At 48.9% G+C, this 11,719-nt stretch overlaps 2 non-coding genes across 2 annotated transcripts; both read left to right on the top strand.

The window, feature by feature from the left end:
• Positions 1-1,216: 1,216 nt before the first annotated feature.
• On the top strand, positions 1,217-1,289 carry Trnak-cuu (transfer RNA lysine (anticodon CUU)). The gene has a single exon. It is a non-coding gene; the product is annotated as a tRNA-Lys (tRNA).
• Positions 1,290-2,710: 1,421 nt separating this feature from the next.
• Trnak-cuu (transfer RNA lysine (anticodon CUU)) lies at positions 2,711-2,783 on the top strand. Its single transcript has one exon. It is a non-coding gene; the product is annotated as a tRNA-Lys (tRNA).
• Positions 2,784-11,719: the final 8,936 nt, after the last annotated feature.

Here is an 11,719-nt window from a genome sequence, read left to right as displayed (position 1 = left end):
TGTGTAGCCAAGCAGCAATGGGTCGCCGTAGCTGCAAATATTAGCCGGTAATATGAAGTGTTGTCAGCTGAAGTCTGATGATGCAGACGACCGTAAGGACGAAGTACCTAAGAGTACCGCTAGGCCGCGCCTCTTTAGCTCAGTGTTAGAGCACTGCTCTAATAAACCAGGCGTGGTAAGTTCCATCCTCACAGGAGAAATATGAATTTTGGAAATCAGTTGCGCGTCGTGGCCGTATAGCAAACAGAATCTGTGATGACGAACAATTAGCAAGAGGGGTTTTTTTAAGATTTACTCCCAGATGTGATTAAGGCGAATGGCGCAGATAAAGCATTTGCCAAAGCGGTACAGCATAAGGTGGGACGTGGCAGTCTGAATTACATTTTATAGATGTATTTCTCACATAACTCAGAGCCTCTCGCGGTCGTCGTCGTTGCCGCCGCCGCTTCTGCAGAAGAAGCAAATGGGCATCGTAGCAAATGCGGCGAGGGACGCCCTGCCTTCGATTCCGAATGCACAAAGTGTGTGGTCTTGTTTCTCAGTCTATATTTGGTCGGTCTCGTAAGAGGTTGAATGTAACGAATGGGTGGGAAAGAGCAAGGGGCAGCGGCTGTGTAGAACGAAAACACAAATCCTCAGGGGTGTGAGCGTTTAGATATGAGTCATATACAAGTTGCACTTCATCGTTAGTGACCGTGTGGCCTAGTGGATAAGGCGTCGGACTTCGGAGCTGGAGATTACAGGTTCGAATGCTGTCACGCTCGTGTTTTATCAGTTCTGAAAAAGAAACATACCGTTTTAATGTAGCAATTGAGCAGGACGAAACCGTCTGAATGTTGCTGTTGACCATTTTCTGCTTGGAGATGCTCTTGAGCTTGAAACACACACAACAAGACCGGTGTTAACTAGCGAAATGGTCGGCAGAGTGCCGTCACCGAGAGTTTTCAATGGCACTTGCACATCTAAAACAACGTCAGAAAGTAACTCGTTCGCCTTTTGAGTCACATCAAGTATGAGTGTTAAATTTGACGCCACTAGCTCTGCAGGATGTCATGCAAATCCTTTACCTCTCAGAAAAGATTATGAAATAAAAGTGAAGTACGTGACGAGTGTGACGTTAGGAAAACATTAGGCAGCATGGAGAGATTCTGTATGGGACCACCCAACCCAAACGAGTACTGTGTGACGTGCTACCCGACAAGTATTCGCCGAAGCAGCCTGGCTAGCTCAGTCGGTATAGCATGAGACTCTTAATATCACGGTCGTGGGTTCGAGCCCCACGCTGGGCGAAACGGAATTTTGTTCCGCTGCAGATGTAAATTACCGTTTTTCTGATTAACGTGATGTAATGGAAATAGCAACTTTAAACTTTGCCTACGTCTCTGTCAGTCGCAAGGAAACTGTATTTGAAGGTGAAGGTGATTTTGTAGACATGTGTGAAAGACATGTTCTGAAATGCAAGTTTTGTTGTTTCGAGAGGACATCGGTTACGTGTCAGATGAGTAGCCAAGCAGTAATGGGTCGCCATAGCCGCAAATATTAGTCGGTAATATGAAGTGTTGTCAGCTGAAGTCTGATGATCCAGACGACCGTAAGGACGAAGTACGTAAAAGTACCGCTAGGCCGCGCCTCTTCAGCTCAGTGGTAGAGCACTGGTCTAGTAAACCAAGGGTCATGAGTTCGCTCCTCAAAAGAGGAAGTCGAATTTTGAAAATCAGTTGCGCGTCGTGGCTGTATAGCAAACAGTATCTGTGATGACGAACAATTAGCGACATGCCTTTTATTAAAAATTACTCTCATATGTGATTAAGGCGAATGGCGCAGACAAAGCCTTTGCCAAAGTGGTACAGCATAAGGTGGGACGAGGCAGTCTGAATTACATTTTATAGATGTATTTCTCACATATGTCAGAGCCTCTCCAGGTCGTCGTCGTCGTCGTCGTCGTCGCCGTCGCTTCTGCAGAAGTAGCAAATGGCCATCGTAGCAAATGCGGCGAGGGACGCCCTGCCTTCGGTTCCGTATGCACAAAGTGTGTGGTCTTGTTTCCCAGTCTATATTTGGTCGGTCACGTAAGAGGTTGAATGTAACGAATGGGTGGGAAATAGCAAAGGGCAGCGGCTGTGTAGAACGAAAACACAAATCATCAGGGCTGTGAGCGTTTCGAGATGAGTCATATACAAGTTGCACTTGATCGTTAGTGACCGTGTGGCCTAGTGGATAAGGCGTCGGACTTCGGAGGTGAAGATTACAGGTTCGAATGCTGTCACGCTCGTGTTTTATCAGTTCTGAAAAAGAAACATACCGTTTTAATGTAGCAATTGAGTTTGAATGTTGCTGTTGACCATTTTCTGCTTGGAGATGCTCTTGAGCTTGAAACACACACAACAAGACCGGTGTTAACTAGCGAAATGGTCGGCAGAGTGCCGTCACCACGAGTTTTCACTGGCACTTGCACATCTAAAACAACGTCAGAAAGTAGCTCGTTCGCCTTTTGAGTCACATCAAGAATGAGTGTTAATTTTGACGCCACTAGCTCTGCAGGATGTCATGCAAATCCTTTACGTCTCAGAAAAGATTATGAAATAAAAGTGAAGTACGTGACGAGTGTGACGTTAGGAAAACATTAGGCAGCATGGAGAGATTCTGTATGGGACCACCCAACCCAAACGAGTACTTTGTGACGTGCTACCCGACAAGTATTCACGAAGCAGCCTGGCTAGCTCAGTCGGTATAGCATGAGACTCTTAATATCACAGTCGTGGGTTCGAGCCCCACGCTGGGCGAAACGGAATTTTGTTCCGCTGCAGATGTAAATTACCGTTTTTCTGATTAACGTGATGTAATGGAAATAGCAACTTTAAACTTTGCCTACGTCTCTGTCAGTCGCAAGGAAACTGTATTTGAAGGTGAAGGTGATTTTGTAGACATGTGTGAAAGACATGTTCTGAAATGCAAGTGTTGTTGTTTGGAGAGGACATCGGTTACGTGTCAGATGTGTAGCCAAGCAGTAATGGGTCGCCATAGCTGCAATATTAGTCGGTAATATGAAGTGTTGTCAGCTGAAGTCTGATGATCCAGACGACCGTAAGGACGAAGTACCCAAAAGTACCACTAGGCCGCGCCTCTTTAGCTCCTTGGTAGAGCACTGGTCTAGTAAACCAAGGGTCGTGAGTTCCCTCCTCAAAAAGAGGAAGTCGAATTTTGAAAATCAGTTGCGCGTCGTGGCTGTATAGCAAACAGTATCTGTGATGACGAACAATTAGCGACATCCCTTTTATTAAGAATTACTCACATATGTGATTAAGGCGAATGGAGCAGACAAAGCCTTTGCCAAAGTGGTACAGCATAAGGTGGGACGAGGCAGTCTGAATTACATTTTATAGATGTATTTCTAACATATGTCAGAGCCTCTCCCGGTCGTCGTCGTCGTCGCCGCCGCTTCTGCAGAAGTAGCAAATGGCCATCGTAGCAAATGCGGCGAGGGACGCCCTGCCTTCGATTCCGTATGCACAAAGTGTGTGGTCTTGTTTCCCAGTCTATATTTGGTCGGTCACGTAAGAGGTTGAATGTAACGAATGGGTGGGAAATAGCAAGGGGCAGCGGCTGTGTAGAACGAAAACACAAATCATCAGGGCTGTGAGCGTTTCGAGGTGAGTCATATACAAGTTGCACTTGATCGTTAGTGATCGTGTGGCCTAGTGGATAAGGCGTCGGACTTCGGAGGTGAAGATTACAGGTTCGAATGCTGTCACGCTAGAGTTTTATCACTTCTGAAAAAGAAACATACCGTTTTAATGTAGCAATTGAGCAGTACGAAACCGTCTGAATGATTCTGTTGACCTTTTTTATGCTTGGAGATGCTCTTGAGCTTGAAACACCCACAACAAGACCGGTGTTAACTAGCGAAATGGTCGGCAGAGTGCCGTCACCGTGAGTTTTCACTGGCACTTGCACATCTAAAACAACGTCAGAAAGTAACTCGTTCACCTTTTGAGTCACATCAAATATGAGTGTTAATTTTGACGCCACTAGCTCTGCAGGATGTCATGCAATTCCTTTACCTCTTAGAAATGATTATGAAATAAAAGTGAAGTACGTGACGAGTGTGACGTTAGGAAAACATTAGGCAGCATGGAGAGATTCTGTATGGGACCACCGAACCCAAACGAGTACTGTGTGACATGCTACCCGGCAAGTATTCACCGAAGCATCCTGGCTAGCTCAGTCGGTATAGTATGAGACTCTTAATATTTATTTATTCATTTATTTTACCTGGCAAGATTAGGGCCTTCAGGCCCTCTCTTACACCCAACCAGGCATACTCAGTTTGAACGAGTTACAGTTTCTACTTAACATTAAGGACATATAGCCTATTATGCAGTATTGATGTTAAAGAAAAAAATAGATATCATAACAGTAGTACAATGATAATTATAACAATAAAAAATAATTATAACAATCAATAATAATAGTAATAATAATAATAATAATAGTAATAATATTAATAATAATAATGACTATGTATATGAAAGTAAACATACTTTTCTTTTCTGAATGTCAGTCACATTGTTAGTTGGGAATTTTCTCGTTATGTTCTTGCAGCTTGTGAGTTATTCTCATCGAGCAGAGACATAAGGCGATAGAATGGGGTGAAAGAGATATATAAGAGGTAGATAGGTTAGAGGAAGAGAAATAGAACGGTAAAATTCGAAGCTGTGATGGAGAGGAGAAAGAAAGAGATGGGAGGGGCACAAGAATGGTGGCTATACCGTCCCTAATACGTATGTTTTGAGTTCCCTCTTGAATGTTGAGTAGTTCTGGATAAGACGCAGATCACAGGGGAGCGCGTTCCATAGTCGTATGGCTGAGATGGAGAATGACACGGAGAAAGATTTTGTATTATGTAAAGGTACAGCCAAGATGATAGACGTATCCGATCTGGTGTTGCGATTGTGGAATGATGATAGGTGTTTAATGTGAGAAGATAAGTATTGGGGGCACCAGTGGCTAAGAAATCGATGAAGTAGGCACATGGTGTGGAGATCGCGTGCCGTATGTGGGCGTATCCAACCTAGCTGGGAGTATGAAGGACTGATATGATCATACAACCGAATATTGCACACGTATCTAACGCAAGCATTCATCACTAGCTCGAGGCATCTAGAATAGCAACTTTAAACTTTGCCTACGTCTCTGTCAGTCGCAAGGAAACTGTATTTGAAGGTGAAGGTGATTTTGTAGACATGTGTGAAAGACATGTTCTGAAATGCAAGTGTTGTTGTTTGGAGAGGACATCGGTTACGTGTCAGATGTGTAGCCAAGCAGTAATGGGTCGCCATAGCTGCAAATATTAGTCGGTAATATGAAGTGTTGTCAGCTGAAGTCTGATGATCTAGCCGACCGTAAGGACGAAGTACGCAAAAGTACCGCCAGGCGCGCTTCTTTAGCTCAGTGGTAGAGCACTGGTCTAGTAAACCAAGGGTCGTGAGTTCCCTCCTCAAAAGAGTAAGTCGAATTTTGAAAATCAGTTGCGCGTCGTGGCTGTATAGCAAACAGTATCTGTGATGACGAACAATTAGCGACATGCCTTTTATTAAGAATTACTCTCATATGTGATTAAGGCGAATGGCGCAGATAAAGCCTTTGCCAAAGCGGTACAGCATAAGGTGGGACGAGGCAGTCTGAATTAAATTTTATAGATGTATTTCTCACATATGTCAGAGCCTCTCGCGGTCGTCGTCGTCGTCGTCGTCGTCGTCGTCGCCGCCGCTTCTGCAGAAGAAGCAAATGGGCATCGTAGCAAATGCGGCGAGGGACGCCCTGCATTCGGTTCCGTATGCACAAAGTGTGTGGTCTTGTTTCCCAGTCTATATTTGGTCGGTCACGTAAGAGGTTGAATGTAACGAATGGGTGGGAAATAGCAAGGGGCAGCGGCTGTGTAGAACGAAAACACAAATCATCATTGGTGCGAGCGTTTCGAGTTGAGTCATATCCAAGTTACACTTGGTCGTCAGTGACCGTGTGGCGTAGTGAATAAGGCGTCGTACTTCGGATCTGAGGATTACAGGTTCGAATGCTGTCACGGTCGTGTTTTATCAGTTCTGAAAAAGAAACATACCGTTTTAATGTAGAAATTGAGCAGTACGAAACCGTCTGAATGTTGCTGTTGACCATTTTCTGCTTGGAGATGCTCTTGAGCTTGAAACACACACAACAAGACCGGTGTTAACTAACGAAATGGTCGGCAGAGTGCCGTCACCGCGAGTTTTCACTGGCACTTGCACATCTAAAACAACGTCAGAAAGTAACTCGTTCGCCTTTTGAGTCACATCAAGTATGAGTGTTAATTTTGACGCCACTAGCTCTGCAGGTTGTCATGCAATTCCTTTACCTCTCAGAAATGATTATGAAATAAAAGTGAAGTACGTGACGAGTGTGGCGTTAGGAAAATATTAGGCAGCATGGACAGATTCTGTATGGGACCACCCAACCCAAACGAGTACTGTGTGACGTGCTCCCCGGCAAGTATTCACCAGTCCGCCTTTCGTCGCCGTGCAGTGCGGACGTGTTGTTGTTTCCGCCTGCGCAGCGCGCGCGCTCGCGTTTGTTTACATTTCAGCGGCTGTCACTTACGGGTCGCTTACGTGCACTAGAGCCATGGCCAATCGTTTTCGAAAATCAACTTTACGATTCAACTTCTGCAACGATTACGCACGACCAAAGGCCTTGGAAGTGGAACGCTTCCTACGCGACGTTGCTAAGATCCCAGCTTCCGACATCTTGGGCATCCATTTGTCCATATTAAGCAGTACTGTGTACGTGAAAGTTGTCAACGACGCGGTGTGTGAAAGAATACTTCGTGACACCAACCATGGATTACGCTTTTGCCACGCCGACGGCAATGTCGGAGCGGTCACTGTCGACCATGCCGGCTTAGGAATGCGCACCATACGAGTTTTCGAACTCCCGTTCGAGCTACCGGCGGAAGACGTTATCGTGGCTTTCCGCCCCTTTGGTACTGTACATGGCCACACTGCCGAACGCTGGGCGCAATTCCAAACGTACCCCGTTCTTAACGGAGTACGGCAGATCACCATCGACCTCCATCGCCACGTGCCATCTTACCTGCAAATTAGCGGGTGCCGAGCGGTTGTCATATACGACGGCCAACCCAAGACCTGTTCCGGGTGCGGAAAAGAAGGCCACCTCAGATCTGAGTGTCTTCAGCTACGGATCACCCAATTGCCAGGCGCTACCGTGGCACCTACGGCTCCGACGATTTTACCGATCACCTACGCATCGGCACTCTCTTCTCCTCCCACCGGCCGCCGCTCATCGGACCATGTACCGGTGACCCTGCCAGCTGCTATGGATACCGCCGGGGCCGACACGTCGCGCTCAAAGCCAGACGCTACTACGGCGCCACTACCAACAGCGACGACTTCCGACACCCACCAGCCTGAATATATGGACACCCCTTCATTTGACGTTCCCGCGACGGCCTTCCTCTCAGAGCGACGCGACTCCCTTCCGTCTTCCGACACAGAGGGACGAACCCGCAAACAACGTTCACCTAAGAGGCGCAAGAGGAGGCGTCGTATGGTCTCGGAACGAGACGGATCACCTCCCCCTGATGCTCCAGAGGCCGTCCGACACGACGAGGCCTCAGAGAACCTACACGACGATACGAATGACGACAACATGACGCCGACTGTGGATGTTTCGATGCCAACTCTACTGGCTCGCTCAGGTGCTCCTGAACCAATGGACTCCACCGATGCTACTGCCGCCGAGACGTCCTCCGCCTCTACGACCGAAGTGGAACGTACGACCATCACAACGACAGCGCCCTCAATGGTGTGGAGTGAGGACGTCGATGAGGACCCGGAGCACACGCTGGGGACAGAGTTACCCCAGACGGAAGCATCGTTACGCCGCTGACAACGCCGTCAGGTGGCGCACGGCACGACTCGCCGTTGCCTCGCCCTCTTCATCCTCCGCCGGTGGAGTTTCCCTTCACGGCGGGGGACGGCTCCAAACCTACCGAATAGCGACGATCAACACTAACACTATCAGCTCACCCGTGAAACTTCAACTGCTGCAAGAGATGATATGGGCGTCAGACGTCGATATAGCACTACTACAGGAAGTACACTTGGCCACACTTCCAGACGTCGTGGGATATAACACTTATCCTTCGCCTGGTGACCACCTGGGACGCGGCGTAGCCATCTACGCCAGAGAAGGCATTCCAGTGGCCGATATAACATACCTTCCATCTGCCAGAGGCATGGCCGTCACCGTCATGGGGACGCGTATCGTCAACATTTACGCTCCGTCGGGCTCCACCCGCAGACGCGACAGGGCACTCTTCTATTCAGAAGAAATCGCTCCTCTGTTTCTTGGACGCTGCGACCATTACTTGTTTGGGGGTGATTTTAATTGTGCCTCGCACCCTAAGGATCAAGTGCCCCACTACAACACCTGTCAAGAACTGCGTCTTGTCGTCCGAGATCTGTTGCTCCGCGACACTTGGGAAGTTCAGCACGGCGACGCCCCTGGACGTACTTACCAGACTAGTCACTCCGCGAGCCGCCTGGGCAGAATTTACGTCTCTCGGGAACTCACACCTGCAGTCCAAGGTGCAGAACTTTGGCCCCTGGCCTTTTCGGACCACTGTCCCTACATCTGCAACATTCTCTTCCCCAAGCAAGTGGTCTGGCATAGTCGTGCACCGTGGAAGCTAAACACCTCCCATCTTCATGATCCCGAATGTCTTCAACGTGTCACCGAGACATGGGCCACCTGTGAACGTCGCTTACCTAAATACTGCACGACCTTGACCTGGTGGCTGGAATATGCCAAACCTGCCATTCGACGTACTTTGATTCAGTATGGAAAGGAAATTGCTACGTGGCGCCGGCACACTACCGACTATTTCTACGCCGTTCTCCGCGACCTGGACGCCCAACCGCCCACACCCGACACCCAGAGGGAACGCAGCAGGATTAAGACCCAAATTGTAACTTTGACACGCCGTCGACTGCAGGGGGCTATGGTGCGAACCCGATATCAAGATTCGGCGGAACAGGAACATCCGACCATGCATCATATCGCCTCCGATAGGAAACACCGGCGACAACAACTCATCACCGAGATCACAACTTGTCGCGGCCAGCACGTCACTTGCCAGGCCGAAATCGTCAGTGCCTTTGTTGACTACTACCGCACAATGTACCAGGAGGAGACTACCAGCAACCACGCTGAGGAGTCTGTGTTACCACACGTAACTCGCACCCTCACCAGCGACGAAGCGGATGAGCTGATGGAGCCCATTACGCGTGACGAAATCCACGATGCAATCAAAAAAGGTGCTCTGAATAAGTCACCTGGCGTCGACGGATTGCCGATAGAATTTTATCGCGCTTTCTTCACACTAATGGCGTCACGGTGGACAACGATGTTTCATGAACTGCTGACGATGGGGAACGGCGTACCGCCGTCCTTCGTCACGGGAATTATTATACCCATCCACAGACCGACACCAGGTGTGACGACAGCACATTACCGTCCCCTGACTCTGCTTAACGCAGACTGTAAAATTTTTACACGCCTCCTGGCAACGCGATGCCGCAAGGTCCTGCCTAGCATTCTATCCCCGGAACAGACAACTCCGGGCGGGTCAGTTAATGTACAAACGGCAACAGGAGAATGTCGCGATTTAATTGCACTGGCAGCGGCGTGCAGACACCGCGCCGCAGTGGTTGCCATTGATTTTGACAGCGCATTCGACAAAGTGCGACATCCTTTTCTGTTCTCCGTGATGAACCGCATGGGTTTTCCGCCAGCCTTTATCGACGTAATCCGGCGCCTGTACGGCACCGCCGAATCGCTGATTCAGGTTAATGGCCGTGTGGCGGGACCAGTGGCGATCCGAAGTTCCGTATGGCAAGGCTGCCCACTTTCGACCCTACTCTATGCCATCAGCCTGGAGCCACTCATCGGGAGTCTGACGAGCCACCTTTCTGGTCTCACTTTGCGACAGCACAGTTTTCGATGTCGTGCGTATGCGGACGACCTCCTCCTCTTGATCCGCTCACGGAGTGAAACACACAATGTACTTGATTTGATATCAACGTACGGCACTACAGCGGGCAGTAACATGAATGTGACTAAATCCGCGGCGATGCCCATTGGACGCGGCCTCTCACACGACAACTTATCACCTCTCCCGTGTGTACAGAAACTACGATACCTTGGTATCATTTTCACCTCCACCGTGCGCCGCTCCGCTGCCATCAATTTTCGGCGTGCTCTTCAAACCATCCGCACGACGGTGCGACAAAATCTTCTCTGACGACTCGATTCTTTACAACGTGTCCAATACCTCAATCAACATGTGGCGTCCAGAATGGTCCACATTGCACAGGTCCTCCCGCTGCCATCAACTATTGGACGTAGCCTCCAGGCTGCCTTCGGATACTTCCTTACGCCTGGTACGCTCTTTAAGGTCCGCTACGACATGCTCACCCCTCCCCCGCGAGCGGGTGGCCTCGGTCTTGTCAATGTGCGACTCCGCGCGGCGTCCTTGTACATGTCCACCATGCACAAGCAGTTGCACGGGGGCACCTCCCTTACGCGCAGCTTTCCTGGAAATTCTTGTGCCCGCGACCATAACACCACTAGTACCAGTCGGACGCATCAAGCACCATCTGACGCACATTTCTGATTTCATCGTCGACTTCAGTTATGCTCACACACACTTACCGACCACGCGTTCTCCTCGACCTAAAGATTTTTACACCCCACTCCTTCGTTCCATATCCAGCAACAATATCGAACTGCGACATCCGTCCACGCGGTGGCCCACGGTTTGGCGACACATCCACCAGCCTTTTATTCCCTCCAAAGTCCGGACAACATGGTACCAGGTCGCAAATGAAAAATTCGCCACAAATCATCGTCTTCACGCCATAGGACTAAAGGACTCTCCACTCTGCTCCATGTACCACCTCATGGATGACGATGTCCATCAACTGACTTGTGCTGCCACCAGTGACGTCTGGAAACTTGCCCGACAGTTCGTTGCCTGTTACCTCCATGTTCCGCCGGATTCGATTGACCCATGGACTTTTATCCATCCTGAGATTACTTATTTCTCCGCCACTAAAAATCATGCGATTGTATGGGTCAAGGGATGGACCATCACCTACATGTATAATGATGGCGACAAATCACGCCTTGATTTCTGGCAGTACTTACAAACCGCCCACAGCGAAGTCGAACAGCGACCGCGCTACCGCGCCTTCTTCGCTAATTACAGACACGTGATCTTTACGTCACCCCCGCTCAGTTGGATGGTACCACACGCCGACAGCACTCCCGCCCCCCCTGCTGACATCTGAGACCCCTCGCGCTGCTTTCTACATGGTAACCCATAGTGGAGTAGGCGCATGGACACACGCCTCCTTTCTTTTATGCACTACACCAGATAAACACTGGCTTTTCCCTCACTCCACTATAAATTGCTTTACACCTCTTAGCTTCCATCAGTATTATTAGGTTTTTTTTCCCTACACCTTGTTCATACTAAAAAGAAACTTGCTCACCTTATACGAATATCATGTCTTGTGTTATTTTCACCGGAAGGATGGCATTTTTCTTGTATTTAAGTTTGTACCAATAAAGATCTTTTGTTCATTTACCCTGTTCCTGGAGA

Source organism: Schistocerca gregaria, unplaced genomic scaffold, assembly GCF_023897955.1.
Source record: "Schistocerca gregaria isolate iqSchGreg1 unplaced genomic scaffold, iqSchGreg1.2 ptg000077l, whole genome shotgun sequence".
Lineage (NCBI taxonomy): Eukaryota > Metazoa > Arthropoda > Insecta > Orthoptera > Acrididae > Schistocerca > Schistocerca gregaria.
The sequence above is the reverse complement of the archived record's forward strand: the minus strand, read 5'-3'. Positions and strand labels throughout refer to the sequence as shown.